The sequence below is a fragment of the Lontra canadensis genome, unplaced genomic scaffold (genome assembly GCF_010015895.1).
Source record: "Lontra canadensis isolate GAN:19392208 unplaced genomic scaffold, GSC_riverotter_1.0 scaffold536, whole genome shotgun sequence".
Classification (NCBI taxonomy): domain Eukaryota; kingdom Metazoa; phylum Chordata; class Mammalia; order Carnivora; family Mustelidae; genus Lontra; species Lontra canadensis.
The window spans coordinates 21248-28708 of record NW_022631526.1 but is presented as its reverse complement, the minus strand read 5'-3'; the positions used below and the strand labels follow the sequence as shown (position 1 = coordinate 28708).

Here is a 7461-nt window from a genome sequence, read left to right as displayed (position 1 = left end):
TTCTTCCAGATGGTCAAATTTGTTGCCACAGAGATGCTCATAGTATGTTCTTATAATTGTTTGTATTTCTTTGGTGTTGGTTGTGATCTCTCCTCTTTCATTCATGATTTTACTTATTTGATTCCTTTCTCTCTCTCTCTCTCTTTTTTTTAATAAGTCTGGCCAGGGGTTTATCAATCTTATTATTTCTTTCAAAGAACCAGCTCCTAGTTTTGTTGATTTTTTTCTATTGATTTTTTGGTTTATATTTCATTGATTTCTGCTCTGATCTTTATGATTTCTCTTCTCTTGCTGGGTTAGGCTTTCTTTGCTGTTCTTTCCCCAGATCCTTGAGGTGTAGGGTTAGGTTGTATATTTCAGACCTTTCTTGTTTCTTGAGAAAGGCTTGTATCGCTATCTGTTTTCCTCTCAGGACGGCTTTTGCTGTGTCCCACAGATTTGGGACCATTGTGTCTTCATTATCATTTCTTTCCATGAATTTTTTCAATTCATCTTTAATTTCCTGGTTGACCCACTCATTATTTAGAAGGATGCTCTTTGCTTTCCATGTATTTGGATTCTTTCCAAATTTTTTCTTGTGATTGAGTTCTAGCTTCAGAGCATTGTGTCTGAAAATATGCAGGGAATGATTCCAATCTTTTGGTACCAGTTGAGACCTGATTTATGGCCCAGGATGTGATCTATTCTGGAGAATGTTCCTTGTGCACTAGAGGAAAACGTGTATTTTGTTGCTTTGGATGAAATGTCCTGTGTATATTTGTGATGTCCATCTGGTCCTGTGTGGCATTTAAGGCCTTTATTTTCTTATTGATCTTTTGCTTGGATGGTCTGTCCATTTCAGTGAGGGGAGTGTTAAAGTCCCCTACTATTATTGTATTATTGTCGATCAGTTTCTTTGATTTTGTTATTAATTGGTTTATTTAGTTGGCTGGTCCCATGTTAGGGCCATAGATACTTAACAATTCTTAGATCTTCTTGTTGGACAGGCCCTTTGAGTATGATATAGTGTCCTTCCTCATCTCTTATAGACTTTAGCTTAAAATCTAATTGATCTGATATAAGGATTGCCACCCCAGCTTTCTTCTGATGTCCATTAGCATGGTAAATTGTTTTCCACCCCCTCTCACTTTAAATCCAGAAGTGCCTTTAAGTCTAAAATGAGTTTCTTGTAGTCAGCATATTAATGGGTTTTGTTTTTTTATCCACATTATTTCCCTGTGTCTTTTGATTGGGGGCATTTAGTCCATTTACATTCAGGGTAACTGTTGAGAGATATGAATTTAGTGCCATTATATTGTCTGTAAGGTGACTGCTACTGTATATTGTCTCTGTTCCTCTCTGATCTACTACTTTTAGGGTCTCTCTTTGCTTAGAGGACCCCTTTCAATATTTTCTGTAGAGCTGGTTTGGTGTTTACAAATTCTTTCAGTTTTTGTTTGTCCTGGGAGCTTTTTATCTCTCCTTCTATTTTCAATGATATCCTAGCTGGATATAGTATTCTTGGATGCATATTTTTCTCAATTACTGCTCTGAATATATGATGCCAGTTCTTTCTGGCCTGCCTGGTCTCTGTGGATAAGTCTGATCTCAATCTAATATTTTTACCATTGTATGTTCCAGACTTATTTTCCCAGGCTGCTTTCAGGATTTTTTCTTTGTAGCTAAGACTTTCAAATTTTACTATTAGGTGACCGGGTATGGACTTATTCTTATTGATTTTGAGGGGGGTTCTCTGTGCCTCCTGGATTTTGATGCTTGTTCCTTTTGCCATCTTAGGGAAATTCTCTATAATAATTCTCTCCTTTACAACTTCTGCTCCCCCTCTCTTCTTCTTCTTGAATCCCAATTATTCTAATGTTGCTTCATCTTATGGTGTCACTTATCTCTCGAATTCTCCCCTCATTGTCCAGTATTTGTTTGTCTCTCTTTTGCTCAGCTTCTTTATTCTCTGTCATTTGGTCTTCTATACCACGAATTCTTTCTTCTGCCTCATTCATCCTAGCAATAAGAGCCTCCATTTCTTATTGCACCTCATTAATAGCTTTTTTGATTGCAACTTGGTGAGATTTTAGTTCTTTTATTTCTCCAGAAATGTCTTTAATCTCTCTGGAGAGGGTTTTTCTAATATCTTCCATGCCTTTTTTGATCCCAGCTAGAAACTTGAGAATCATCATTCTGAACTCTAGATCTGACATATTACCAATGTCTGTACTGATCAGGTCCCTAACCTTTGTACTGTCTCTTGTTCTTTTTTTGTGGAGAGATTTTCTGCCTTGTCATTTTGTCCAGATAAGAATATATGAAGGAGGAAATAAAATACTAAAAGGGTGGCAAAGACCCCAGGGAAATGGGCTTTAACCAAATCAGAAGAGACCCCAATCGTGGGAGGGAGAAAGGGGATAAAAAGAAGTTCAGAAAAAAAGAAAAAAAAAACAAAGAAAAGATATAAAGAAGAATATATATTTGACTGGTGACTAGAACAGAGCACCCACGTAATTTTGGGAGTATTTTGGTCTCTTAGAAGAAACTACCTCCCAAAATTTTAAAGAACGAAAAACATATATCAGGGTAAACATGATGAAGGGATGGGATATGCCTATAAAGATGGAAATAATTTTTTTTAAATTTCTAAAAAAGGAGTTGGTAAAGAAAGTTGGTTGGGAGAATAAAGAAAAAGAAAGTGTAGAGAATTTGCTCGGGCTGGAGACTAGAACAAGCCCAGAGCTAGATTTAGGGTATATTTTGATCTATTAGAAAAGGTTGTACCCCCAATTTTTTAGATGAAGAGCCCTGTGTGTATAAAGTTAGATACAATGTAGGATAAAAATATGACTATAATAATGAAGGTTCAAAAAAGGTTATTTTTTTATGAAAGGTATTGTTAAGATAAACTAGTTTAAAAACGTTAAAAGGGGAAAGGGTAAAAAGTTAAAAAAATTAGCAGTTGTAAAAAAAAAATTAAAAAAAATTAATTAACTGCAAGACTGAAGAATCATGGGGAGAAAGCCATGAATTCCATGCTTTGTTTTCTCCTCCTCTGGAATTCTGCTGTTCTCCTTGGTAAGAGGACTTGTCCTTGACTGGATTTCTTGTTGATCTTCTGGGGAAGGGGCCTGTTGTAGAGATTCTCAAGTGTCTTTGCCTGAGGCGAATTGCACCGCACTTACCAGGGGCCATGCTAAGTAATCCACTCGGGTTCACTTTTGGGAGATTTTGTTCCCTAAATACTTTCTGTATAGTTCCGGAGAATGGAGGATGGGAATGAAAATGCGTCCTCCCATTCTCTGGCCCAGAGGAGTGGCGAGCTCAGGGCCCCACTCCTCCTTGTGCCCACAGAGAAAAGCGCTCAATCACTCCTGTCTCCCTGGCCTCTGGCCATGCTCCGAGCTCACCCAGCCTGTGACCAGTTCAAGGTAACCCCGAGTTGAGAGCTCACTCTTTGGCTCTGTCTCTGTAGCCGGCTTCCCTGCTCTATTACCTGCGAGCTCTGTGACACCTAGACACCCCTGATCCTTCTGTGACCCCGCGGGTCCTGGGGCCACCCTGACCCCACGGGGGCTTCACCCCTCTTTAGCCTCTGGAGTGATGTCCCTCAGTGGAGCAGGCTTTTAAAAGTCCTGATTTTGTGCTCCATTGTTCCTCTGCTTGCCGGGATCCGACCCTCCCCCTGCGGTCTATCTTCCCACTGCTTTGGATTTGCTTCTCCGCTAGTCCTACCTTTCAGAAAGTGGTCGATTTTCTGTTTGTAGAATTGTTGCTCTTGTTCTCTTTGATCTCCTGTTGGACTTGTAGGTGTTCACAATGGTTTGATAAGATATCTAGCTGATCTCCTGCTACCTGCTATTGGCTCATCCTGCTACTTCTCTGTCATCTTGATTCTAAGAATCCAAATATTTACTTTTTTCAATCCTCAAGTCTATTTACCACACATCGTACCTAAAACAAATTTATCACAAATACCTATATCTCACACATAATGCCTCCTGTGAATAGATAAAGGGTCACATAACTCCTTAAGTGTTAATCAGAAAGTCTTCAACCCCGTTTATAATTATTTCTTTTTCTGAACTCTCTTTCAACATTTTTTAAGGAGCAAACATTTCAATATCCATAATAGAAGTCAAATATTCACTTCTCTACCGCACTTATAGCTATAGCCAAGACATATATCTACACTGTATATTATATTCTCTCTTTGAACACTTTACCTTGGGAATGGGTCACTCAAAAAAACCACGAGAGAGAGAGAGAGAGAAAAGGTGCACAACCTCTAAATGAAAATGAATGTAATGAAAATAAATTCATAAAATTTTCACTGGAATCCGTGACATAGTTCTGAGTCTCAAATGGCACCCAAAAGAGTTAATGGTAGTATTCTTACAGGACTCATTCTCAGGTTCTTGTTGGACATTTTTTTTTCTATTCCTTTTCTTTCTTTTTTCTTTTTTGCACAGTTTTCAGTCATGATTTACTTCCATATTTAGAGAATCTGTAAGTCTTTCAAACATTTTAAAAATAACATTATTTGTTAAAATTAGACTAAATAAATATGTCTCTTTCCATTTAGGAGCTCTAGGTGATAATATAAGATTCCAAATCCTGTTTTGATTCAGTTGGGAAATATTGCTAGAAAATACTCCAATAAAGAAAGGATGAGGAATAAGCTTCCAGGATGGCTCAAGGGGTTAAGCGTCCCACTCTTGATTTTGGCTCAGGTGTTGGATCTTGGCTTTCTGGGATCAAGGACTATATGGGACTCTGTGCTCATCAGGGAGTCTGCTGGAGAGTCTCTCTCCCTCTCCTTCTGTCCGTCGCCCATGTGTGCTCTCACTCACTCTCAAATAAATGAAGAAATAATATTTTAAAAATAGAGATAAAGAGAGAGGATGAGGATCTGGAGTAAAGCAATGATTCAATGACTAAAGGAAAGAGATTATAAAGTACTCAAGAGGAAAAATATTTGAGAATTAAATAAAATTGATTAGTTTGCAGCACTGAAAGAACAAAATGCTTAAATTCGCTTGTAACTGTTTAACTGGCTCAACATTTTTCTGAAATGTTTCTGTGTGTCCCTCACAATATATGAAATTCTTTTTAGGTATTTGTTCATTGTGGTGCATTCTTCTTTCTTTTTCCTTTTTCCCCCTTAGGTGTTTATTTATTCCACAGAGAGAGAGACAGAGAGATAGGGAACATAAATAGGGGGTGTGGGGAAGGAAAAAACAGACTCCCCGCCAAGCAGGGAGCCTGATGCAGGGCTCGATCCCAGTACCCTGTGATCCTGACCTGAGCCGAAGATGGGTGCTTAATGACTGTGCCACCCAGGTGCCCCACATTTGTCTCTTTTGTCCTTTTTCATATTTTCTTTTACATTTTTTCACATTTCTTCAAATTTCAGAGTCCTGTAGTTTAAGGAGACAAGTCTTTCAACAAGAAGCAACTATTATGTTTTCTTATACTAATTTGACATCTCTAAGGTACTTGTGTTGAGAAAATTCCACTTAATTTGAATTTGGGGAGAAGCAAATTATAACCAAATATCATTTTATAAGTCAAGCTTTTAATTAGCAACTTCTCTATTAAAAACAAAATGCTTAATCGACATAGTTATGAAATATCCATATTTACATATTTTTAAGTCTCTCCCACTCCTGATGGAATGTTAATCGGCACAGTCATTATGGAAAATGGTATGGATGCTCCTCAAAATAAATTGAAATTAGAACTACCATATGATCCAGCACTTCCACTTCTGGGTATATATCCAAAGAAATGAAATCTTAGTAAAATATTTCTATCCACAAGTCAGTGGAAAATGCATTCCTTTTTATAGATGTAGAAAAAATATCACAAAGAAAACACAAGTAGGCCTTAGAATAAAAAAATATATGGACAACCTCAATTTGCTTAAACCTGTATATTAAGTTCTTTCACTCAAGGCATATAATATATATTTTTTCTTCACAATGGCACACAGCTGAGTTGACATATAACTGAAGGTTTGGAACTAATGTATATTGTCTACATTTTCATGGTCTGGATTCTCTGAATCAGTCGTCTCGGAGCCCCCATCACTTCCTTGTTTCTCTAGCTCCATATGATAGGGTTCAGCACTGGGGTCAGTATGGTGTAGAAGACAGCAAGAATCTTCTTCTCTGTTGGTGATTGGAGGGCTCTAGGGTATAGATAAGTATAAACAAAGGATGCATAGTAGAAAGTGACCAAAGTGAGGTGGGTTCTGCAGATTAAATAGGCCTTCGTCCTCCCCTTTGTTGATTGCATGTGGCAGATGGCATCGAGGACCCAGTCATAGGAGCATGCAATACCAATGAAAGGAAACATAAGGTAGAGTGTGGTGCTCACAAACACTGTGTACTTATAAACCCAGGTATCCATTCAGGTCACATTTACCATGGCTAGAACATCACAGAAGAAGTGGTTGATCTCTAGACTAGCAATAAGGGATATGTAGAATATATGAAGTGTGAACACAGGAGTTGACTAAGCCCATTTTCCAAGATCCTGTTATCATCAACACTCATGTTCTTTTGTCCATACAAATGGCATAGTGGAGAGGAATGCAAAAGCCACGTAATGATCATAGGACATAGAGGCCAATAGTAATCCTTCCCCACCAGCTAAAGTCAAGAAGAAGAAGCTCTGAACCCCACACCCAATAAAAGAAATAAACTTGTTTCCAAGGAGATAGTTGGATGCCATTTTGGGGACAATTGTGGAGATGTAGTTCAGGTCCATGAGGGAGAGTTGACTAAGTATAAACTACATGGGTGTGTGGATATATGGGTGTCCACATAGGATGAGGATGATCATGGACAGGTTGCCAAAAAGAGCCATTAAGAAAATGAGAACAATGAGAATGAAGAACAGGCCAATTCTTGAAGGTGGGAACAACTCCAATAATAGGAAATCAATGGAAGTTTGAATGTAATTTTCCATGGGACATTAATTCAGTTTTTTCCGAAAAACAGACACAATAGTAACAATAATAGTAAATAATAATAGTAAGTTAATAAAATACAGAACACTATTTTTATCTCATTATTTTAGTCACACCATGATTTATTCATTGAACATTGCAGGTTTTAAATGATTTTTTTTAAAAAAGTCCTTAGTTTTGCTTCATAGATAAAACCTTGATGAGGCAAATATCTGAGGCCAACATACTTTCTAAAAATCTATGACTTTGTGAAAATAATATATTTCTTTTAATAATAATAACTTCATTAAGATATAATATTGTATTTCCTTACCTAAATTCACTTATCTTCAATGCAGAATTTAGAAATTAAATGACTACATAGTAAATCAATGTAAATACATAGATCATAGGCCCATATTAGTACATTTTTTTACCCTTAGGGTATTTTTCTTTTATATTTAAACCCTACTCTTTCTGAATCTATAGTAGCCTATTAGATCATGTGAAGATCTAGATTACCT

At 37.2% G+C, this 7461-nt stretch overlaps 1 pseudogene; it reads right to left on the bottom strand.

Annotated features, from left to right (window-relative positions):
* Positions 1-6021: 6021 nt before the first annotated feature.
* LOC116863108 lies at positions 6022-6957 on the bottom strand (annotated as a pseudogene).
* Positions 6958-7461: the final 504 nt, after the last annotated feature.